The following is a 25928-nucleotide window of genomic DNA, read 5'->3' on the forward strand; positions in this document are numbered from 1 at the left end:
TGTTTGTGGTGTCGTCACCTGAGTCCATGGCTCATGGACTCCATTGAACTTTGTCACTGTATGAGTGTCGCATCGCATCACTCGGCACGGAGCACACTCTCCTGACAGGAGCGGGTCGGCTGCATGTATTTCCATGCAGCTGAGACGCTCCTGTCCAGAGAGCGTCCGGCCGTGTGGGGTGATGCAATGCGACAATGCACAAGTCATACGCAAGTGGAATCATACCCTTAGTGTCAGCCTGTTTCTCGCTCTGTACAGAGTGATGAAGTTGAGCTGACATTGCTCTACCTGTGGACTACATCGGAGTAAGGATTTTTTTTATAATAAAGATGGGACTCTAAATGTTTTTTTGTTTTATTTCTAAAAAAAAAAAAATGTGTTGTGTTTTTTTTTTTTAATAGAAATTTACTAGAAATTCATGGTGGCCATGTCTAATTTGGCGTGACAACATGAATTTCAGGCTTCATACTAGCTGAGAATACAAAGCTACTATTAACCCCTTTATTACCCAGCGTAGCACAGCCATCAGGGCTGCTGGACAAGCCAGGTAAAGAGCCTGGAAATTGCGCTAAGAAACAATGTGCCATTTCCAGGGGCGGTTGCGGGCTGTGGTTTTTAGCGTGGGGGGGGCCCAGAACGCTTGGACCTTCTCACACTGAGAATCCCAGCCTCCAGCTGCCTGGCTTTACCTGACTGGCGATCCAAGTTATTTATTCTCCCCCTCCCAGAAAAAAAAAAAGTGTCAGGCCAAAATGGTTGCTTCCTCATTTCCATATTGCTGACACAAATCAGTCATCATCAAACCACTTCATCTTGTTCCCTGCAGGGCTGTGGAGTCGGAGTCGTGGAGTCGGAGTCGGAGCTCATTTTGGTGGAGTCGGAGTCGGAGTCGGAGTCGGTATAAAATGCACCGACTCCGACTCCTAAAATATATAATAAATTGGGGACAGGAGTGCAATGCAGAATGTGCTGAATATTTTACTAAATAATAACATTTAGTATAATGCTTATATTTAAGTGAAAAATTTATTGTAGTACAATGTGAACATCAGACATTTAATTGTTTTTATGATACAATAATCAAGATATTTGGATAGAACATAAAATATTTATTGGAATACAACTTTAGAACACAAAAAACTAATAAATTGTAAATATGTAATTATATATATATATATATATATATATATATATATATATATATATATACACACAGTGTATATACACACACAAGATATATATGTAATCTACTGTATATTACATAGTGTATTACATATTTACAATTTATTACAGTTTTTTGTGTTCTAAAGTTGTATTCCAATAAATATATTTTATGTTCTATCCAAATATCTTGATTATCGTATCATAAAAATTATTAAATGTCTGATGTTCACATACACATATTCATGTACTACAATAAATTTTTCACCTAACTAAGCAATATATGTAGGAGTCGGAGTCGGAGCCGGAGCCGGAGTCGGAGCCGGAGCCGGAGTCGGTGCAAGAGAATTTGAGGAGTCGGAGTCGGAGTCGAAGGTTTGGCTTACCGACTCCACAGCCCTGGTTCCCTGGAGAGTAAGGGGTTTGACAATAAAGAGGCAAATCCTACCAAGCACATTTGCAAGGAGTTTGTAAGTTCTTCCTGTGTGTGTGGGTTTTCTCCGGGTTCTCTGGTTTGCTCCCACACTCCAAATACATACTGATAGGGAATTTAGATTGTGATCCCCAAAGAGGATAGTGATGATGATGTCTGTAAAGTGCTGTGGAATTAAAGGGAATCTGTCAGCAGGTTTTTGCTAATCATCTGAGAGCAGCAAGATGTAGGTAAAGAGATCCTGATTCCAACGATGTATCACTTAGATTACTGGGTGTAACCTTTCTGACATAAATCAGAATTTTTAGATTTAGCCATCTAGCAGAGCTGAGTGAGCTTCTACGCAGACAGCAGGCTCTCAATAGAAATTGTACATTCACAGTGAGGTGCCAATCAGAGCATGGGTTGCCTGGGATTACCATGCGCATGACTTTGTATTCCAAGAGATGATAAATTGTCCTGCTGCTTAAACAAACATAGCAAACAAACAAGAGAACAGACCTTGACAAGAAAGGCTTCCCTGAATTCTGTGTTTTAAATGTTGCAGCATGCTGTCTTAAACATACACAGCAAAAACCTGCTGACAAACTCCCTTTAATGGCGCTATACAAGCAAGACAAATAAAGATGGCTTTAATATACAGTATTGCAATGTTGTACGGGTTGAGCATAGAAAGCGATTACTAAAAGCAAACAGAAAGCGCTCCTATTCATACCTGCAACAACCAAATCATTTCCAGATTTTATTGTAAATTATTTGTTACACTAAAACATTAAAAGGGTTTTCCATTTCTGACTGTAGATTGTATGAGCAGCTGAGCACAGTGACCGGCTGCAGCAGTCAGATATTCTGTAGTCGTGACATGACCGCTGCAACACAGGCGTCCCAAAAACAGGAAGGCAAGTAATCCTGAGAGAATTTTTGACATGAGCAAGTGGATAGGCACTTAAATAATCTACACTACATGCATGCATTACACTAGTGGGCAATCTCTACTGACTCTGCCCAGCATAAAATAAGTACAGTATGCCCGATATCTCCTAAAGTAATGCCGTTCCAGTGATGCAGGTGCTACAATTCCTAGCGGTTAAGATAGGTCACATCACCACTGTAGCCATTCAGTGATTGATGATTGGCTGCACTGGTCCCGATTTGGTCATTGCTTATTTCAGTCCAGAGGAATTCCAGATGAGTCACTGGCATGCTTGGGCAGTTCTGTTCTTCAACTCTACAGGTTAGAGGCGATCATGATGACGTAGGAGACACAATCCACATCCACAAAGCAGGAAGGCCGGCCATTGTGAGAAGAGAGGAGGTGCCGAGCACAGACCAGCTGAGCCCATTGGCTCACGGTATTCTATTATTTACGGGGCAGCTAGGTGCTTATACACATATTGTTGGACTGCTGAGTAGATAAAGGTGGTGCTTTTACCTTCTATGGGGAAAACCTGATGACATGTTTCCTTAAAGGTGAACGGCAACACTACAATTCCCTGCACTACTGATCAGATGGCATGCAGCTAGAAGGATGAATGTAACAATTGAAGAGGCTGCCACACTTACACAAGCACCACAGTCCCTAAACAGTTGGTCGTCAGTAGCGCCAAGATGGAGACAGCACAGATTTTACAATAGTTGCCTATCCTAACACAGTGTTTAAAAGGATTGTCTGAAACTAAACCTAAACCATCAGCCATGGGAGCTCTTAAAGACTGGAGGTATACCCACCCACCAGCAACCTTGTGTATGCAGCAAAGACCACCCCAGAGGTCTGTGATTGACTGCAGCAGACAGGTGAAAAGAAGAGTGGATTATGGGAAGGTTCTCTGATGACGACCACTTCCAGACATTATTGCTGCAGGCACTCTCACAGGCTTCTGATGTGCGATCCTGTGACTTCCCAAAGGAGCAGACTTCCAGAGCACCCGGAGCTGGGCTGTAGAGTGCCTTCGCTTTTTATTTAGAGAGCATGAATGCCTTAGGGTACTTTCACACTTGCGTTGTTTTTTTTTTGGCGCAATCCGCTGTCTTGGGAAACAGCGGAATCCGTTAACGGATTCCGCTGTTTCCCATAGACTTGCATTGATGACGGATTGTGCCAAAAGCGTCTGCGTTGCTTCCGTTGGCCGACGCTCCGTTGCTTCCGCCAAGCGGAAGCAACGCAGAATGTAACGTTAAATGCTTGCGTCGAAATGACGCCAACCAACGGATTCCGTTGGTTCCGTTAAAATTTTCAATGTTTCCCTATGGTAGCGGATTCCGTTGCCAAGTGCTTAACAACGGAATCCGCTGCTGGATTCCACTAATTTCTACTGAGCATGCCCAGAATGAAAAAAAAAAAAAAAACAGAGCCGACGGATCCCGTTAGATGGACGCCTAACGGACGCCAAACGGATGCAACGGTCCGTTATATCACAGGAATCAGCTAACGGATTACTGTGAAGTAATGGACCCGTTGCATCCGTTGACACCACAAAAATAACAAATGCGTCAAAACAACGTAGCAACGGACCCAGCGGATTCAACCCAACGCAAGTGTGAAACTAGCTTTAGAAAACAAAATAATAAATGAACCAAGTAGTAATTGAAAGAGGTTTTTTTTTTTTTTTTTAACTCTGTTTGTTCTCTTAGGCTATGTGCCCGTGGGAGCTTGTTTGTGCGGATTTTGCCGCGGAAAACCTGCGGATTTTTCTGGATTTTCCAGATAAATCCGCAGGTTTTAGCATGTACAGGCACTCCCCATGTTATCCTATGGGACATGGAGAGTGCTGTGTCCACGCTGCGGAAAGTGCGGCTGCCGACCATGCTACGGATGTTGGCATCTGCATGTATAATTGCATGTCAATTATTCATGCGGAATTACCTGCGGAAGTCCCGGACCTCCGCTATGGAGATGAGAGGCTGAGACGTCCGCAGGTAATGCATGTCCGCATATTTCCCACAGCTATTCCGCTGTAATCTAGCAGCTAAAAGCTAAAAATAGATGCGGACGCCAGCGGGCAGCTGCGGGAAACATGCGCTCGTACCTGCGGATACATCCGCAGGTACGAGCGCCTGTGGGCAAATAGCAATTACTTTCACACTTGCGTTTTTTTCCTTCCGTCACAATCCGCCCCATAGACTTGTATGGATGACGGATTGTGCCAAAAGGACCCGCGTTGCTTCCACTGGGCGACGCTCCGTTGCTTTCGCCCAGCGGGAGGAACGCAGCATGTAACTTTTTTTTGAGCAGCGGAATCCTCAGGATTTCACTGCGCATGCTCTCTCTGGCTCCCTGCACCCGTAACCAAGATAAATATCGGGTAACCATGCTTAGATTTACCCGGATATTTACCCTGGGCACGTGTGCAGGGAGCCCGACACTTCCCCGCTTGGCTCCGCCCCCTCCCGCACTCCACTCCGCATGTACACACACACACACACACACACACACACACACACACACACACGTCCTCAGCGCCATGGCCCCGCTCAGCTGATCACCCGGCGGCCGGCTACTGGGAGCGATCAGCTGATCGGCCGGCTACTGGGAGCGATCAGCTGATCGGCCGGCTACTGGGAGCGATCAGCTGATCGGCCGGCTACTGGGAGCGATCAGCTGATCGGCCGGCTACTGGGAGCGATCAGCTGATCGGCCGGCGACCGGCTACTGGGAGCAATCAGCTGATCGGCCGGCTACTGGGAGCGATCAGCTGATCGGCCGGCTACTGGGAGCGATCAGCTGATCGGCCGGCTACTGGGAGCGATCAGCTGATCGGCCGGCTACTGGGAGCGATCAGCTGATCGGCCGGCTACTGGGAGCGATCAGCTGATCGGCCGGCTACTGGGAGCGATCAGCTGATCGGCCGGCTACTGGGAGCGATCAGCTGATCGGCCGGCTACTGGGAGCGATCAGCTGATCGGCCGGCTACTGGGAGCGATCAGCTGATCGGCCGGCTACTGGGAGCGATCAGCTGATCGGCCGGCTACTGGGAGCGATCAGCTGATCGGCCGGCTACTGGGAGCGATCAGCTGATCGGCCGGCTACTGGGAGCGATCAGCTGATCGGCCGGCTACTGGGAGCGATCAGCTGATCGGCCGGCTACTGGGAGCGATCAGCTGATCGGCCGGCTACTGGGAGCGATCAGCTGATCGGCCGGCTACTGGGAGCGATCAGCTGATCGGCCGGCTACTGGGAGCGATCAGCTGATCGGCCGGCTACTGGGAGCGATCAGCTGATCGGCCGGCTACTGGGAGCGATCAGCTGATCGGCCGGCTACTGGGAGCGATCAGCTGATCGGCCGGCTACTGGGAGCGATCAGCTGATCGGCCGGCTACTGGGAGCGATCAGCTGATCGGCCGGCTACTGGGAGCGATCAGCTGATCGGCCGGCTACTGGGAGCGATCAGCTGATCGGCCGGCTACTGGGAGCGATCAGCTGATCGGCCGGCTACTGGGAGCGATCAGCTGATCGGCCGGCTACTGGGAGCGATCAGCTGATCGGCCGGCTACTGGGAGCGATCAGCTGATCGGCCGGCTACTGGGAGCGATCAGCTGATCGGCCGGCTACTGGGAGCGATCAGCTGATCGGCCGGCTACTGGGAGCGATCAGCTGATCGGCCGGCTACTGGGAGCGATCAGCTGATCGGCCGGCTACTGGGAGCGATCAGCTGATCGGCCGGCTACTGGGAGCGATCAGCTGATCGGCCGGCTACTGGGAGCGATCAGCTGATCGGCCGGCTACTGGGAGCGATCAGCTGATCGGCCGGCTACTGGGAGCGATCAGCTGATCGGCCGGCTACTGGGAGCGATCAGCTGATCGGCCGGCTACTGGGAGCGATCAGCTGATCGGCCGGCTACTGGGAGCGATCAGCTGATCGGCCGGCTACTGGGAGCGATCAGCTGATCGGCCGGCTACTGGGAGCGATCAGCTGATCGGCCGGCTACTGGGAGCGATCAGCTGATCGGCCGGCTACTGGGAGCGATCAGCTGATCGGCCGGCTACTGGGAGCGATCAGCTGATCGGCCGGCTACTGGGAGCGATCAGCTGATCGGCCGGCTACTGGGAGCGATCAGCTGATCGGCCGGCTACTGGGAGCGATCAGCTGATCGGCCGGCTACTGGGAGCGATCAGCTGATCGGCCGGCTACTGGGAGCGATCAGCTGATCGGCCGGCTACTGGGAGCGATCAGCTGATCGGCCGGCTACTGGGAGCGATCAGCTGATCGGCCGGCTACTGGGAGCGATCAGCTGATCGGCCGGCTACTGGGAGCGATCAGCTGATCGGCCGGCTACTGGGAGCGATCAGCTGATCGGCCAGCGACCGGATACTGGGAGCGATCAGCTGATTGGCCGGCGACCGGCTACTGGGAGCGATCAGCTGATCGTTCACAACAGTCTGCTGCCGGTAAACTGTAAAAAAAAATAAAAAAAATCAAAAACAAATTCCGTTGTTTTGCAGCATCCGTTGCAGCCGTTGTGCCACTATATGCAACACATCCGTTACACAACGCAATGCAATGGATACCGTTCAACGTATGTGTGAAATTAGCCTAACAGGTAATATACAATTGTGTGACGATAAGGCTACATTCCCTCGATCAGTATCAGCTGAGTTTTGACACAATCTTCGCACCTTCGTTTACTTGCGGTTTTTTTATTGAGTTTTTGACACTGCGTTTTTTTTTTTGTTTCTCGGTCTCGTACGTCATAATTTAAATAAAAGTTTTGTTTTTGAAATTTCCTTGTATGGATATCAAGTGAGGATTACATGCGTTTTTTGATGCAGTACACACCAAAAACTCGTGCATTTTTACCTATGGACTAACCACATCTAATGCAAGTCTATTGGGAAATTTCACACAGAAAACTCAGCATACTGGCAAGAGTAATTGACATGCTGTGGCCCCGCAGGTGAAGCACAGAGGACAGGAGATTTCTATTAATCCCATCCACTTCGCTTGTGCAAAAATATGCATCGTCGAAAACTCATTGTGGGCACGTACCCCAAAGGGTTATTGAATATATCGACACTGACACCTTAAATAACATGTCAACAGTAGCATGGGAATTATGGGAGAGGTTATAACTGATGACTGACTGGTATTCACTTGTGTGTGATGGTGATAGGGAGGAAGAAAGTCAAGGCCTGATGAACACAACTGCTGCAATAAAATATTGAGTTACCTCGGTTAAAAAAATAATTGCCATCTAGTGCAAATTTATAGACTAGAATTACATGTTATGGGCCAAGGTGCAGCAGTGACGTAATCAGGACCTGTACAGGCATGAAGAGCGGAGCGGTCTGGAATCACCCACTGCTGCAGAGCTGTGCTGCAATGGATCAATAAGTCACTGGTAAATGACACTTCCCTGCAGCTCAGCGCAGTACGGCCAGAGAGGTGCGAGACCAGCCCCCATACAATTCCATTATTCTGGAATTACAAGTTCATGTGTTTCCTGTGTGTCGCTTCATAAATGGCTAAATACTGTAATGAGAAGTACGTAGAAGGGAGGTAGAGAAATGAGGACTTCCATTACAGAAGTATTATCTAGTAATTGTGTCCTTTCCGAGGAGATCCAAATCTGACGGCATTTGGCATATCCTAAGGACACAACCTATAGCGCAGCCTGGAAGACAGAATCAGCTACAAGAAGTGCACGCTGCAGATATGAAGTCCTAACCTCCAGAGAAGGGGGAGTACATTACAATACACATGAAGCCATAGGTCAGAGCGTGTCCACTACAGAGAAAGCTCAGGCTACACAGCGCCCAGCTCCTAAACACATACTCACCACACGCCTGCTTGACAAGACAACTTTTACCATCAGCATGCTCCATTGCTAACGATCACAATAAAGCTTTTGGTTGGAAAAACTGTTTCAGATGTTCCAAATTCCTGGTTAAGATGTCAGCCCATTCCATAGATGTGCAAAGAAATAAAGCTCCAGCGCAGCCTTCCGTACCGGCGACTAAGCTTGTAAGAAACCTCCTACAATGAGTCACCCAAGTCCCCACCCAAAGAAAGGCTTCCTTCCCCCATAAAATGCTACAAATACGCCCAGCAGTCCCAATCCAAGAGACTAATAATCACCCTAGCACTGGGCTATTAGCACAGAGTCCTAGATTCTCCCCAAACATCAGAAGCAAGCTTTATGGGAGATTATATATATCTCGATCTATATCTATCGCTATCTCTCTGTCTATACACACACACTTTATTTTGTCTTTAAAGTTTTTTGTTTTCTTGGTTTTTGTTTTGTTTTTTTTTTTTTACACAGTTTACACCTACAACATGAATATTTTTTGGAAAAACAAATGCAAGTTTGTCCACAATTCAAGAAAATAAAGGGCAAATGATAAAAATCAGGACACGGGCTGCACTTTATAAAGGTCAGCATGCGGTTTTTCTTTTCATAGCCTTTAGAATTTTTTTACTTAATTGGTAAATAGGAGGTAATCCTTGGTGGCACTCCTGATCTGAGAATGACGGCGTGTATTTCTATGCAACTGTCACTGTCAGCTCAAGAGAGATACCGAGGATTGTGGGGGCAATCCTCGGGACCTAAATACAGCAGGCATCGGGTGCTCAAATATAAGGCACCCCCTGAAAATAAGCCCTAGCGCATATTTCAAAGCAGACAAGAATATAAACCCTGTCTTATTTTCGGAAAAACACCGTATTACCTATTAACCATGCAGGGTACCCAAACTTTTGCATTGACTATTTTTCCTTTTTTGTTAATTTAGAAAAATGTAAAAGATTAAATACTTTCTTTTTTTGCCTAAAATACAAATATGTCATCTTTTACTGTATGCCTTTTAGAGATCATTTCGTCTTGAACTTGTTTAACTGTTCACAATACAGTAATTTTGATCAGAAAAGCCCAAACTTTTACGTGCCACTGTTTATACATATACACATGCTGAAAAGCAAAACAGTCACAATTTTTTGAACTTTTGAGTTTCAGGTTCCACATATACACGAAAGCTTATAGAGGTAGACTACCTTCATTTTACAGACAATCATATTTGCAATTAATGATGGGCAAATAGTGAAATATTCGGGTTCGGCTGATTTGTCTTGAATATTTCGTACTATTCATGTATTCATCAAGAATCTAATGCTGGTCAATGGGAAACTCAAATAATTTTCCGGCAGACCTTCCAGGATGTATGGCCGGGCTATAAAAATTCTGAAATGGATGGGAACAGCATGGAGAAGATGCCTGGATGAATCTCAAACGCAGGTCGTTTCTGGTCAATGTTGTCAGAGTATTACGCCACTTTGACGTGTGGTCCCACGCCTCTGTTATCATTGATGCAGGTTGCAACCCCCAGCTGTGTGCTTTATCTTGGCTGGTTATTAAAAAAATAGGGGCTCCCCAACAAGGTTTATATAAAAAAAACAAAAAAAAAAAAAAAAAAAAAAAAAACACAGCTGGGGACTGATTCTCAGGCTGGGAAAGTCGATTGTTATTGGGCCCTGCCTTACTTAAAGACTGCAGCCCGCAGCCGCCCCACGATTGGGGCATCCTTTGGATCAGGGATGGGCAATTAATTTTCCCATGGGGCCGCATGAGAAATTGGGATGGATTTAGAGGGCCGGACTAATATAATTAACTCAGTTCTACCCAATATACTACACCACTACACCCCCTCCATATACTACACCTGTAATATACTACATCACTACACCCCCATATACTACACCTGTAATAAACTACACCACTACACCCCCTCCATATACTACACCTGTAATATACTACATCACTACACCCCCATATACTACACCTGTAATATACTACATCACTACACCCCCATATACTACACCTGTAATATACTACACTCCCATATACTACACCTGTAAACTACACCACTAAACCCAGTTCATATACTACACCTGTAATATACTACACCTGTAATATACTACAGCCCCATATAATACACCTGTAATATAATACACCCCTCATGTACTACACCTGTAATATACTACACCACTACACCCCATTTACTACACCGCTATATACAACACTCCCATATACTACACCTGTAATAAAGCTACATCACTACACCCCATGTACTACACCACTATATACACACACACAACACCATATACTACACCTGTAAAACTACACCACTACACCCCCAGTATTAGTCACCAGTCCCCCCCCCTCCCCCATTGTCCCCTCCTCAGCTTATTAGTCACTACTTACATCTCCCTTGTTATTGTCCTCGTCCTCAGGCCCCTCCGTACAGGCCCCCCGCTGAGCTGCTCCTTCTCTTGTATGGGCCCTGGCTGCGCCGATGCTCTTCTCCAAGGGGCCCCCGCCGCTGCTTCTCTCAGTGAAGGCCCCCGCTGTGCCACTTCTCCTGCCCGGCGGGAACTTTTGAAATGACACACGCCGCGCAGTACTGCTGACCACATCAGAGAGCGCGCGTGTGTCACAGAGAAAGTGCCGTCAGGGAACAGGAGAGAGGTTCCTGCGTTATGCTGCCTGCACTGACTGTGCGGAGCTGCAGGATCGCTCCCTGCCCGGCACGCATTAGCTTGGCTCCACTGCACTGGCTGAAGACGGGCAGGCCGGTAACAGACAATAGGCGGGCCGGATGTAGGCCGACCCTTGCCCGGGTCTGCTTTAGATGCAACAATTGTGGCGCTTTACCCAGCTCATCCCCATTGTTCTGGTGCGGTGGCAATCAAAATAATAGTGCCTTGCAAAAGTATTTGGCCCCTTGGAATTTTTCAGCCTTTTCCCACATTTCATGCTTCAAACATAAAGATAAACATTTTAATGTTATGGTGAAGAATTAACAAGTGGGACACAATTGTGAAGTTGAACAAAGTTTGTTGTTTACATTTTTTTTAAAAAATAAATAACTGAAAATTGGGGCGTGCAATATTATTCATCCAAAGTATTAACTTAAAGTTAATACTTTGTAGCGCCACCTTTTGCTGCGATTACAGCTGCAAGTCATTTGGGCTATGTCTCTATCAGTTTGGCACATCGAGAGACTGAAATTCTTGCCCATTCTTCCTTTGCAAGTAGCTCGAGCTGAGTGAGGTTGGATGGAGAGCGTTTGTGAACAGTAGTTTTCAGCTCTTACCACAGATCCTCGATTGGATTCAGGTCTGGACTTTGACTTGGCCATTCTAACACCTGGAGACATTTATTTGTGAACCATTTCATTGTAGATTTTGCTTTATGTTTGGGATCATTGTCTTGTTGGAAGACAAAACTCCGTCCCAGTCTCAGGTCTTTTGCAGACTCCAACAGGTTTTCTTCAAGGATGGTCCTGTATTTGGCTCCATCCATTTTCACCACCTTCCCTGTCCCTGCTGAAGAAAAGCAGGCCCAAACCATGATGTTGCGACCACCATGTTTGACAGTGGGGATGGTGTGTTCAGGGTTATGAGATGTGTTGCTTTTACACCAAACATATTGTTTGGCATTGTGCCCAAATAGTTCAATTTTGTTTTCATCTGACCAAAGCACCTTCTTCCACATGTTTGGTGTGTCTCCCAGGTGGCTTGTGGCAAACTTTAAATGACACTTTTTATGGATGTCTTTGAGAAATGGCTTTCTCCTTTCCACTCTTCCATAAAGGCCAGATTTGTGCAGTTTATGACTGATTGTTGTTCTATGGACAGACTCTCCCACCTCAGCAGTTCATCCAGAGTGATCATGGGCCTCTTGGCTGCATCTCTGATCAGTCCTCCTTGTTTGAGATGAAAGTTTGGATGGACGACCGGGTCTTGGTAGATTTGCAGTGGTATGATACTCCTTCCATTTCAATATGATCGCTTGCACAGTGCTTCTTGGGATGTTTAAAGTTTTGGAAATCTTTTTGTAACCAAATCCCTCTTTAAACGTCTCCATAACAGTATCACGGACCTGCCTGTTGTGTTCCTCGGTCTTCATGATGCTCTCTGTGCTTTAACCCCTTCAGCCCCGGGGCACTTTCCGTTTTTGTTTTTTGCTCCCCTTCTTCCGAGAGCCGTAACTTTTTTATTTTTCCGTCAATCTTGCCTTATGAGGGCTTATTTTTGCGGGACAAGTTGTACTTTTAAATGAAACCATAAGTTTTACCATATGGTGTACAGGAAAACAGCAAAAAAATTCCAAGTGTGGAAAAATTTCAAAAAAAGTGTGCTGGCACAATAGTTTTTGGGATGTTTTATTCACGGTGTTCACTATATGGTAAAACTGATGTGTGGGTATGATGCCTGAGGTCGGTGCGAGTTTGTAGACACCAAACATGTATAGGTTTACTTGTATCTAAGGGGTTAAAAAAATTCACAAGCTTGCCCAATAAAAGTGGTGCACGTTTTGCGCCATTTTCCGAAACACGTAGCGTTCTCATTTTTCTGGATCTATGGCTCAGTGACTGCTTATTTTTTGCGTCTCGAGCTGTCGTTTCTAATGGTACCATTTTTGCGCAGATGATATATTTTGATCGCCTGTTATTGCATTTGGCGTAAAACTTGCGGCGACTAAAAAATGTAATTTTGGCGTTTGGTAAACGGCGTAGTGGCAAAAAAATTCCAATCAGATGAATTGATTTTATATTTTGATAGATCAGGCATTTCTGAACGCAGCGATACCAAATATGTGTATATTTATTTATTTAACTCTTTAATTTTCAATGGGGGTGATTTGAACTTTTAGGTTTTTTTTATTTTTTAAATTTTTAATTTTTTTTTTATTTTACTAGTCCCCCTAGGGGGCTATAGCGATCAGCAATCCGATCGCTCTGATCTATCTGCTGATCACAGCTATACAGCTGTAAACAGCAGATTCAGTAACTTCCTGTTTCTCTCTGCTCTCGGCCGAGGGAAAACGAAAGTGAAACTTCATAGCTGCAGGCACATGACATCACATGACCCTGTGCTACGATGGCAACCACTGAAAGTCACGTGATCACGCACGTGACTTCCGGTGGGAGCAGCGGTAAGTAAAAATCATGGCCGCGCGAATATAGATCTCGCTGCCAGACTTTGGCAGCGAGATTTAAGGGGTTAAATGTTGCAAGTGGAAGCGATTCCACTCGCAACATGCAGGCACACATTTCAGCTGTTGAAAACAGCCGATATGTGTGCTGACCGCCGCCTGTCCGCGGCAGGGGGTGGGGCTTAACGGGACACGCTCCATGACGGAGCTATCCGTCCATGGTCGTGAAGGGGTTAAACGGAACACAGACGATCACACAGCAGGTGCAGTTATAGAGACTTGATTACTCACAGGTGGATTATATTTATCATCATCAGTCATTTAGGACAACATTGGATCATTCAGAGATCGTCAATGAACTTCTGGAGTGAGTTTGCTGCACTGAAAGTAAAGGGGACGATTTATATTGCATGCCCCAATTTTCAGTTATTTATTTTTTTAAAAAAGTTTAAAATAAGCAATACATTTTGTTCAACTTCACAATTGTGTCCCACTTTTTGTTGATTCTTTACCATAACATTAAAATTTTTATCTTTATGTTTGAAGCCTGAAATATGGGAAAAGGTTGAAAAATTCAAGGGGGCCAAATACTGTCGCAAGGCACTGTATATGGGGTTGATCTCAGCTGTGATTTGTCAAAAAAAATCATAGCTGCCAACAAGAACTGAGTTGGTAATGGAGAGGTGTCTATGAGACTTGCCTTTCCCCACCCAATTACCAATCCTGTAAGTATTACAAGAAACACCACACACCCTCTTTCACCAATTTATCAACCTCAAAAACATCCCTGCAGGTCTGACGTCGGCTTCTATCCTGGCAGGGTCTAGTCTGTGTGCACACTCTTTTTGCATTAGAAATACGATGCAATACAGACCAGACAAAATTCAGTCTCCATCTGTTTTCCACTACTGGCCCGTCTCGATCTGTGCACTAATATCAGAGCTGCAGCTAATCACACAGCTCAGCGACTACCTGTGCAGATGGCACAAGCAGCCAATCTAATTGTATAGCTGTCTACGCTGCAGATGAACAGATATAAGGGCAGCAGTAGAGAGCCGATGCTGGATCCGAGGAGGGTAATATGCAGATTATTGTTTTTTGAGGGGATTTTTATGACTACTGTAGCTTATAGAATAAAAAAAGTGTTCTGAAAGGGATGACTTTTTTTTTTTTACATATATAAACTATGTACCTTCTCCATTTGTACTGCTCCACTGCATCTGTTACTTTTTCTTTTTTTCTGTGTTCTTCAGTACAAACTTAAGATCTACAGTTAGATCAAAAATATAGCGTGAACATGTCCTGAGTGCGATCCGACAAAACATCAGATCGCACTTGGATTAACGTTAGTTTACCAGGCTGAGCGCGTCAGATTTTTCCTTCGACAGATTCTGTCTAAGAAAAAAATTCAATAAATTGCATCATGTTCAAGTTAGATCAGATGCACTCAGCCATGTAAGTCAATAGGTGTGTGAAAATCACTGGACTGCAGTTGGACGACATCGGAGTGCAGCCTAATTTTCACGCACTAACACAATGGAGAAGACTGAGAAATGTTCGCCTCATCCAAGTGAAATTGATTGCACCACATGGACACTGACCACAAGAATGTAATTTGTATAATTGACCACATTCTCTGGGATGAGGGAATCTATGATCGTTTGAATTAGCCCTAATGAAGATATAAATTTTCCCTTCAACCAATTGGGCGTATACCACAGTAGTTCTGTCACAGAAGAAAAGGAAACTGCCCATAGTTAAGTTCTGTAGTATACACCTAGTTGGTTGAAGAGAAAAAATAAAAAAAAAAAAAAAAAAACTTACTGAAAAGCATAATGGCGCTATCAGAAAAACTGGAGCATTGCTCTGATCAGGACAAGCGATCAGATAGTACAGTGATAAAGAAAATTCCCTAGGGGGACTAGTAAAGTCAAAAAACTTTAAAAGTTTTAAAAAATAAAATGAAAAAATTCAAAAATCGCCCCATCTTTTTTGCCCCATTAAAAATAAACTAAAAACATATTTGGTATTGCTGTGTTCAGTAATGCCCGATCAAAATATAAAATCAATTAATCTGATCAGTACACAGCGTAGCAAGAAAAAAAATTACAGACGCCAAAATTACGTGTTTTCTTGGTCGCCGCAACATTGCATTAAAATGCAATAACAAACGATCAAAACGTCAATTATATGCAAAACAAATTGGTATAATTAAAAAGTCCAGCTCAAGAAGCAAAAAAATAAGCCATCACTGAGCCCTAAAATGTGATATAGATGTCGGAAAATGGTGACAAAACACTACTTTTTTTTTATATATATATATATATATATATATATATATATATATATATATATATATATATATATATATATATATATATATATATATATATATGAACTTGCGATTTTTTTTCTCACCATTGAAAAGTAAAAGTATATATGCTTGGTATCTACAAACTCGCACTGTCCAGAGGCATCATACAGATACATCCGTTTTACCATACAGTGAACATGGTGAATAGAGAAGAGGAAAAAAAAAACAAAAAAAAAAAAACACATTGTGGAAATGGGATATGGGAAAAAATGGCATATAGGAAATGAACACCATCCACTTTTTTCACAATTTCTCCACATTTGGATTGTTTTCCCCATTTTCCTGTACACTTTATAGTAAAACGTATGGTTTGACTCAAAAGTTCAACTCGTCCCGCAAAAAATGAGCTTTCATATGGCAATATTAATAGAAAAATAAAAAGTTAAGTCTCTCGGAAGAAGGGGAGGAAAGAACAAAAATGAAAAAAACATAGGAAAATTGCCTGGGGGTGAAGGCATTAAAAACCCAGTGGGTAAAAATCTGCAATATAGTTAAACTTTGGGACAGGTGTGCTAGTGAAGAAGACTTCTCTTGAAACGCAGCAGAATGGTATATTCAGAAGTTGTAGTTGGGATGTGGTTAAAAGAAGAACTTAAAATCTGCTAATATAAAAATAATAAATTGGGCGGATTTTCATTCATAAATGGTGGGATAGTTTATTCACACCTGTCACTTGTGTGCAATCCATTTGTTTTGTTTTTTGTTTACAGCAGCTGTTATTAAAAATGAACAGTTTCCCGTATTAGAAAATTGCAATGTATCTGTAAAAATCCCAGTTCACACTGTGGCATCTGATTTTTTTTCTCGCATCCATAGACAAATGGGAGAGTCTATATTGAGGAAAATAGAGCATGCTGAGATTTTTCACACACAGATCTGGTCAGTGGGAGAAAACAAAAACAAAACCAAAAACAAAACCAAAAACAAACCAAAAACAAACCAAAAACAAACCAAAAACAAACCAAAAACAAACCAAAAACAAACCAACACATTAAATCTGTACTGCCCCACCGAATAATATTAGTCCAAGTTCTGTCCATTTTCATCACGGAGAGCATAAACACTGAAAACACAGTGGGGGGATGAGCTTTTACCCATCTGCGGCCTCATTCAGACATCCGGTTTTTATATGGGTGCTCTAATAACAAAAAAGTTGTCTGATAATAACTGCTTGGGGGAGGCGAGAGGAGATAATGACCGCGGGGGAGTGGTGGTGGTGATGGGGGGGGGAATAATGATTATCTCTTCTCCCCTTAGCAGTCATGTTTCATATAGTAAGGTGCCCATCCTGTAGTGAGGTGCCAATACTTGTCCCCATCCTGTAGTAAGATGCTCATCCTTGTCCCCATCCTGTAGTAAGGTGCCCATCTTGGTTTCCATCCTATAGTAATGTGCCCATCCTGCAGTAATGTGCCCATCCTTATCACCATCTTGAAACAACCTTATCACCATCTTGAAACAATGACCCCATTCTGTTCTCACCCTGTAGGAATGTGCCCCATCCTGTAATGTGTCCATCTTTTCCCCTGTAGTAATGTGCTAATCCTTGCCTCCATCCTGTAGTAATGTGCCCATCCTTGTCCCCCTCCTGTAGTAAGGTGCCCATCCTTGTCCCCATACTGTATAAATGCGCCCATCCTTGTCCCCATACTGTATAAATGCGCCCATCCTTGTCCCCATACTGTATAAATGCGCCCATCCTTGTCCCCATACTGTATAAATGCGCCCATCCTTGTCCCCATACTGTATAAATGCGCCCATCCTTGTCCCCATACTGTATAAATGCGCCCATCCTTGTCCCCATACTGTATAAATGCGCCCATCCTTGTCCCCATACTGTAGTAATGTGTCCATCCTTGTCCCCATCCTGAGGTAATGTGCCCAACCTGTAGTAATGTGCCCATCCTTGTCCCCATCCTGCAGTAATGTGCCCATCCTTGTCCCCATCCTGTAGTAATGTGCCCCATCCTGTAGTAATGTGCCCCATCCTGTAGTAATGTGCCCCATCCTGTAGTAATGTGCCCCATCCTGTAGTAATGTGCCCCATCCTGTAGTAATGTGCCCCATCCTGTAGTAATGTGCCCCATCCTGTAGTAATGTGCCCATCTTATCACCCTTGTAGCAATGTGTGCATTCTTGTGCCCTTTCTTGCCCTTCTTTAAGCAATGTCCCATCCTGTAGTATAGATCGAGATGCGGCTGCGCGTATCAGAAGAACTGGCATGTTAAATCTAACATGCTTGAAATAGGTTAGCCATCACTGGTCTATGGTGTTGTTCAGATGTCAAAGTGAGGAGATGCTCCAGCACAAAACGTCCATGCAGACAAAATTGTTAGAGATTAAATAAACATCTTTAATTCCTAATAGTTAAAAAACATGGTGAGGAAAAAATTTCCTATGATTAAAAATTAACCATAGGAAACCTATTTCAAGCATGTTAGAGGTAACATGCCAGTTCTTCTGATACGCGCAGCCGCATCTCGATCTATACTACAGGATGGGACATTGCTTAAAGAAGGGCAAAAAAGGGCACAAGAATGCACACATTGCTACAAGGGTGATAAGATGGGCACATTACTACAGGATGGGGCACATTACTACAGGATGGGGCACATTACTACAGGATGGGGCACCTTACTATAGGAAACATGACTGCTAAGGGGAGAAGAGATAATCATTATCTCCCCCCCCCCCATCACCACCATCAAAAATTAATCATAGGAAATTTTTTCCTCACCATGTTTTTTAACTATTAGGCTATGTGCGCACTTACCGGATTTTTACGCGGATTTTTTGCGGTTTTGCTGCATGTTTCGCTGCAGAAAATGTTCATAACATCTCTGCAGTGATTCACCAGCAAATCCTATGGAGAAAAAAAATCCTGTGCGCACTGGGCGGAATTTGACAGCTGCATGTTTTGCTGCGGGAATCCCGCAGCAAAAACAAGTGCATGTCACTTCTTTTCCGCACATCGCTGCGGGATTTCACTCCATTGACTCAATGTTAAATCATGAAATCCCGCAGGGAATAACGCAGGCAGCAAATTCTGTGCGGTTCACTGCGTTTTCCTGCGTTATTCCCTCCGGTATTTCGCGGTTTACCTCCGGTAATGTGCATCGCTTGTCTGCGGTTTTGCAGGGAAGTGATGTCATTACAGGAAGAGGAAGCCGTGCAGAGAGTAAACACAAACACAGATCACACACACACACACACAGACATCACAGACATAGAACACACATAGAAAGAAAACGGAAATATAGAAAAAAAAGAACGTGGGCTCCGCTGCATATTTACCTTCCAGCCGAGGTAAGCACACAGTGGCGGCCCGGTATTCTCAGGCTGGGGAGGGAGAGGGGCAGGGTTAATGTCCCCTGCCTCACTCCCCCTCCCGCAGCCGAGAATATCAGCCGCAGCTGCCCCGGCACTGTCGCATGCATTATGCGGCACTACCGGAGTGTCCTCGGCTCTTCTTGCCACCGTGTAGCAGTGGTGGCAAGGTAATACAAGGGGTTAATGGTGGTGGGGGACCACCGCCATTAACTCCAGGCTTGATCATGGCAGCGTCTATGTGACAGCTGACATGATCAACCCGTAAGTAAAGTGAAAAAACACACAGACATCGAAAAATCCTTTATTTTAAATAAAACAAACAAGCCTCGTTCACCATTTTATTAACCCCCCCCCAAACAAAGCTCTGGCGTAATCCACAGGTCCAACGTCCTGCGCTGCTTCCATCCAGCCGCGATGTGTCACAGACACAGCGCTGAATGCAGCAGACAGCAGAGGTAATTACTGGTCATTTCCCACGGCCGGTAATGTGAACTCACTGCCGACCGTGGGTAATGCAGCGATCTGTCATCTATCTGTCTATCCCTCTATCTATCTATCTATCCCTCTGTCTGTCTATCTATCTATCCCTCTATCTATTCTTCTGTCTATCTACTCTCAGAATTAAAGGACTTTGTTTGTTTTTTTTTTTCAATGTGCTTTATTGCATTGAATGCAATAAAAGCACATCCCAACCCGCACGCGGCAAAACCGCGGCAATACCGCGAATAATACCGCGGTAAAACCGCAGCAAACCGCATGCGGTTTTCGGGTGCGGTTTCCCGCGGTTTTTTACCGCGGGTGCGGTAATCTTTGAGGGCATGCGGAATTTTCTCAAGAAAATTCCATTTCCCAGTGCGCACAGAGCCTTAGGAATTAAAGATGTTTTTTTAATCTCTAACAATTTTGTCTGCATGGACGTTTTGTGCCGGAGCACCTCCTCACTTTGATTGTTCTACAGCCTCCCTTGTTCTACTGAGCACCGTCCAGGAGCTTTCATCCAGCTGAATTTTCAACAAACTGGTGAGCTGAAAACCCTTTTTTTTTTTTCTCTACTATATCGAGTTGTTCAGATGTCCATGATTTGTTTTGCGGACTGTGTGGCCACAAAAACAATAAAAAAAATCTGCTCCAGATCTCCAATACAATCCTATAAATCTGAGAAAAATCACAAATAGGAAATGCACACCATCCGTGTGCTGACCATTTTAAACATTGCAATGTGTATAAGCTTTGTAATTTCTATTTTGGCATACGAGAAACTCACTGATTAAACAATCACACTGACTCAACCAACTACGATGAAAGTTGGATTCCGACTACCCAAGAAAGTGGTTCCCTTTTTTTTCACGGTTGCGAAAAGAAAAAAATAAAACCTACATGTTAATGAACTTTGAATTAGAAGAGCACCTAAAATTTACCACCTTTAAAAGGTCATGCATTCAACTATCCAACCAAAGTGGATGGAAATTCTTGATAACAGTCTGAGGCCTCATCCGCACACTGCATCATTTACTGTGCTTTTCTGAAGTTTGTGGTCACAAAAGATGCACCCAAACGCATGCATTTCCTTCCAGCAAAGTCTGAGATTTCTATTGTGCTATCCACACAGTGCATTTTTTTTGGCTGTGTTTTTGAAGATACAGCCAAGATGCAGCATGTCAATTCTTTGTGTTTTGTCCCTGCGTTGGAAGAAAAGCAGATCAATCCCCAGCTGACTCTGGGTCGGCGGGGGATTGATCCCTGGTATCTGGCCAGATGCCAAGTTCCCCTATAAAGTCTAAGGGGACCAGAATCCGGTGCAAATGCTTCATACTTAGATTCACTCATTCTTCTTCCCGGGGCTCATGCAATATTCACTGCTTCCGCAACCCACCGGCGTCTGTGATTGGTTGCAGTCAGATGATCCCTCAAGCTGAGTGACAGCGTGCGACATTTCCAATCACAGACATCGGTGGGTCTATATCATACAGTAACACAAATTTAAAAAAATTGGCGCAGGATCCCCCCCATATTATGATAGACAGCATAGAAAGCCCAACAACTAGCAGCTGGTATTCTCAGGCTGGAGATACCCATGGTTATTGGGCATCCCCCAGCCTAAAAAAAAAATCAGCCTGCAGCCGCCCAGAATTGCCAGATCCATTAGATGCGACAGTCCCGGCACTTTAGCCGCCTCTTCCCGATTGCCCTGGTGCAGTGGAAATCGGAGTAATAAAGAGTTAATGGCATCTCACAGCAGCCACTAAGCCTTAGAGTAGTAATGAGAGGTGCCCACCATTACTAATCTGTAAGTGAAAGTAAACTAACACAAACACCCAAAAATCCTTTATTTGAAATAAAAAGTAAAAAAAAAAAAAAAAAAAAAAAAAACGCCCCACTCTTTTTCACTTTGCTAACTCCCAAAACACCCCTGCAGGTCTGATGTAATCCACATGGGGTCCCACGACAATTCCAGCACTGCTACATCTGAAGCTCACATCGAGCGCCATAGAACATGACTGCCCGCTGTGAGGTTGAGGCAGAGACTAGGACGCGGCGACGTCACTAAGGTTAGCAGTGGCCACAGCTGGAGCTGTCCACCTGTGACCGCAAATCACCTAAGTGACGACACCGCTGATCGCGCGGCTCACTTCAGTCACTGCTTGAACCTCCCCGAGGGCAATCATTCTATGAACGTCAGCTGTAGCAGTGCTAGAAGCGTCGTGTGACCTTGTGTGTATTACGTCGGACCTGCAGGGGTGTTTGGGGGGTTAATAAAGTGGAGAAGGGGGTGCTTTTTGTCTTATTTCAAATAAAGGATTTTTTGGGTGTTTTTGTTGATTTACATTGACTTACAGATTAGTGATGGGGGGCCTCAGACTGCTCCCATTAATAATTTAGGGCTTAGTGGCAGCTGTGGGCTGCCATTAACTCCTTGTTACCCCGACTACCAATGCACCAAGCCAACAGGAAGAGCTGGGTCCAGCACCAGAATTGGCAAATCTAATGGATGCGCCACTTCTGGGGCGGCTGCGTGCTGCTAGTGTTAGGCTGGGAATGGCCAAATAACCATGGCCCTTCCCTTCCTAATATCAGCCCCCAGATGTCTGCTGTACCTTGGCTGGTTTTAGAAAAATTGGGGGGGTGACCGCATTTTTTTTTAAATAAATCAAACATGTATTTTTTTAAAAAAGCGTGGGATCCCCTGTATTTTTCATAACCAGCCCAGGTACAGCAGACAGCTGAGGATTGCAGCCAGCTGCTGCTGCTGTTCCTGTGCTGGATTTGAAGAATCTGGGGTGCCACACGTCTTTTTTTTTACCAAAATAATAGCTTTAAAAAAAAAAAAACAAAAAAAAAAAAACAGCTGGCCAAGCTATCGCTCAATCGAAATATTGTTCTTTCAATTCTATAAGTTCTATCTACTCTATTTTTTTCTATCTATTCTAGCTATCCTACCATTTTTTGTTTTTCCTTTAAAAAAAAAAAAATGTATTAACAAAGACACGACAAAATGTCAGGCGTTTATGGGCCACAAGCTGTACTGTGACCACAGAAAAAAAGGTGTACTCAAGATGCACTTAGAAAACAGATGCCGCTGAACTGTGCATTTTGGGGGTTTTTTTGTTATGGGAAGCATTTTTACAGTTGCAAAAATAAAAAAAAATTCGGTAATAAAAAAAAAGCTGAAGAAAATGCTGCTCCAAATCTGCAACAAAACTGCAAACAAAAAGACAAAGAAAACACTCTTACATTAAGTGTGAACACAACCTAAGTCACAAATAATGACTTAATCCTGAAAACACAAGTGCACAATTGTTGTGTCAGCCTAACTGACTGAACAGGCCATTTTCCATATTCTCTGTGGCCCTTTAAGCAATTTCACATCCTATTGGCCCCGCAAGTGACATTTTAATAGTACATAATTAGGATTCAGTGTCAGTGAAGAAAAATGCATGTTCATCAGTCGCCAGAGACTCTGTCCCAACAGGTTTAACACATGGTGCAACTGACAGTTGTAAAGGTAATTTCCTTCAGACCAAATTAGGGACAAATGATCTACCCCACACAAGAACTTGCACTGACTGCAAATCTCAGGGGTGTTAAGGGAATACCACAGCGCAGACATGCTCCGACAAGACCTCATGCAGTAATATTAGGACGGAAGCAACTGGAAGAAAGGCTTGAAAATAACCGACGTGTCCCGTGTATCCAAAATAGGATTTTATATTTCAGGAATTGCTACCAATACACACAAAACAAAACCTACATATAACTGGGCACAGATGTGTAAATAAGGCCTAATGCTTTTATTGTGTCATCACATAACATAGATCAATTAAAGGGAAATGGTCATCAGGATTTTATATGGCATGTACAGTATATCACAAAAAGTAAGTACACCCCATCACATTTTGTAAATATATTATCTTTTCATGGGATTACATGGAAGGTATGACACTGATAAAATCTAAGGTAGTCAGTGTACAGCTTAAATAAGGCTGGGTCCACACGAGCGTCTGGCATCCGATGCAAGAGCGTCAGATGAGATATGCTAATGGCCCTCAGCTCCCGCTCTGCTGAGAGCGTGAGCCGAGTGTCAGGTGACTGATCTGATCCTGTAATTGGATCACAGCTGCGGAACAGAGGGAGAGATTAATCTCGCCATCTCTTCCATTGTCAGCTGATGCATATAATGTTTCACTTGCACCCATAGACTTGTATGGGTGTGAGCGCCACGACCATCGCTGACACCCGTAGCATGCTGTGATTGTTTTCTAGGTCCAATTATTGCTGGGGGGGGAAAAAAAAAAAAAAAAAAAAATCGCAGATCGAAATTGTCTAATAGAGCAACAGTGGTCCGAGTGGAATGCAATTTTTTATCATTTTCCCACTCGTCCGATTTTACTCACAGTGTGTCCTATGCCTTAGGCCTGTTTCACACGTCAGCGATTCTGGGACGTATGTGCTAGTTTTTTTTATGTCCCAGAATCACTGACATACGCAGACCCATTATAATCAATGGGTCTGCTCACACATCAGTGATTTTTCACTGACTGCGTCTCCGTACGGCATACACGCGTGCCCGTGATTGCCGCACAGAGACACGTCCGTTTTTTTCCTGGCATCACTGATGTCCCACAGACCAGACTATGGTGTGATCCGTGAAACACGTGCCAGAAAAACAAGGACATTGAAAATAAAAGAACATTTTTAACTCACCTTCTCCAGCGATGCTAGTCTCCAGCCTCTGCTACTTCTGCTTCAGAGCCGGCTCATTACTGCATGCATACTCATGTATGCAGTAGCAGCCGACCCGGAAGTAGCTGCAGCGAAGGTCAGCTCCGGACGGAAACAGCAGAGTCAGAGAGTTCAGCACCGGGGACAGGTGAGTATATGTCCATGTGCAATCACGGATAACAGATCACGTATCACGGATGACACATGGACAACTCACGTGTCGTTAATTACGGCACACTGATGTGTGAAACAGGCCTTACAGTGTAAATTTGCTGTGCTCTCTAAATAACGCAACACACAATCATTAATGTCTTAACTGCTGGCAACATATGTGAGTACACCACTAAGGTAAAATGGCAATATTGTGCCCAAAGTGTCAATATGTGTGTGTGGCCAACATTATTTTCAAGCACTGCCTTAACTCTTGGGCATGGAGTTCACCAGAGCTTGACAGGAGCCACTGGAATCCTCTTCATCAACGATAACAGCACAGAGCTTGTGGATGTTAGAGATCTTGCGCTGCTCCACCTACTATTTTAGGATACCCCACAAATTCTCGATAGGGCTTAGGTCTGGAGACATGCTTGCCCAGTCCTGCACCTTTCCCCTCAGTTTTCTTAGCAAGGCAATGGTTGTCCTACCTGGTCGTCTTACCTGGTTGTTGACACACACACACACACACACACACACACACACACACACACACACCCCATCTGAACCAGATATGTTTATGTTTGTCTCATCAGACCACAAGATTTTGTTCCAGTAATCCATGTCTTCAGAAAACTGTTTGCAGGCTTTCTTGTGCATCGTCTTTAGAAGAGGCTTCGTTCTGGTACGACAGCCATGCATACCAATTTGATGCGGTGTGTGGCATATGCCTGTCAGTGCACAGACCATACTCCCCCAACCCTTTAGCCTCTGCAGCAATGCTGGCAGAACTCATATGTCTATTTGGAGAATAATGGATATGAATCTGGATGTGACGCTGAACACGTGCACTCAAAAGTGAAGGTGTCGTCCAAAAAAAAGGAATTTCAATAACTGAAAAAAATGTAAAGTATTAAATCTTTCAATGTTTTGTTTAAATATTATTTGTTTTTAATTGAGAAAAATATAAAAAAAAATTAAGTTTGCTATTTTCTACTCTTTAACACTAGGGGGAGCAGCTGCTGAACTTCTACTGTAGAACTACTGAGAACTAGCTCACATTACAACTGCAGTAAAAATGAGTGGAATCTGCTCTCCTGTGTGTGATGGCACAGCTCCCCTTTTAATCTGGGTGTTTCCAAAAAGATAAGGGAAAATTAAGTTTACTGACACAGTGCGGAGACATTTTGTTGGTGACCGCAAAGTGATCCTAATGTTTAAAGTGTCACTAAGGACAGCCGCTTGGTGCTCCCCACATAGTGCTCTGCACACCCCATACCAGCAATGCTCTGCCACACGCCTCGTACCAGAAATGCTCTGCCGCAAGCA

The 25928-nt window shown here is 44.4% G+C and overlaps 1 protein-coding gene across 2 annotated transcripts in view; it reads right to left on the minus strand.

Annotated features, from left to right (window-relative positions):
* The window catches only part of MAP3K4 (mitogen-activated protein kinase kinase kinase 4), a 185035-nt gene that overhangs the window by 109963 nt on the left and 49144 nt on the right, over nt 1-25928 (minus strand). The window contains exon 1 of one of the 2 annotated variants that reach the window (XM_075339783.1): nt 8369-8513. The exons of the other annotated variant lie outside the window; for it this stretch is intronic. The gene's annotated coding sequence lies outside the window, so the exon portion shown is untranslated. Of the gene's footprint in view, nt 1-8368; nt 8514-25928 lie in introns of those variants that run through there. 2 annotated transcript variants of the gene reach the window in all.

This window comes from Anomaloglossus baeobatrachus, chromosome 3 (genome assembly GCF_048569485.1).
Source record: "Anomaloglossus baeobatrachus isolate aAnoBae1 chromosome 3, aAnoBae1.hap1, whole genome shotgun sequence".
NCBI lineage: Eukaryota > Metazoa > Chordata > Amphibia > Anura > Aromobatidae > Anomaloglossus > Anomaloglossus baeobatrachus.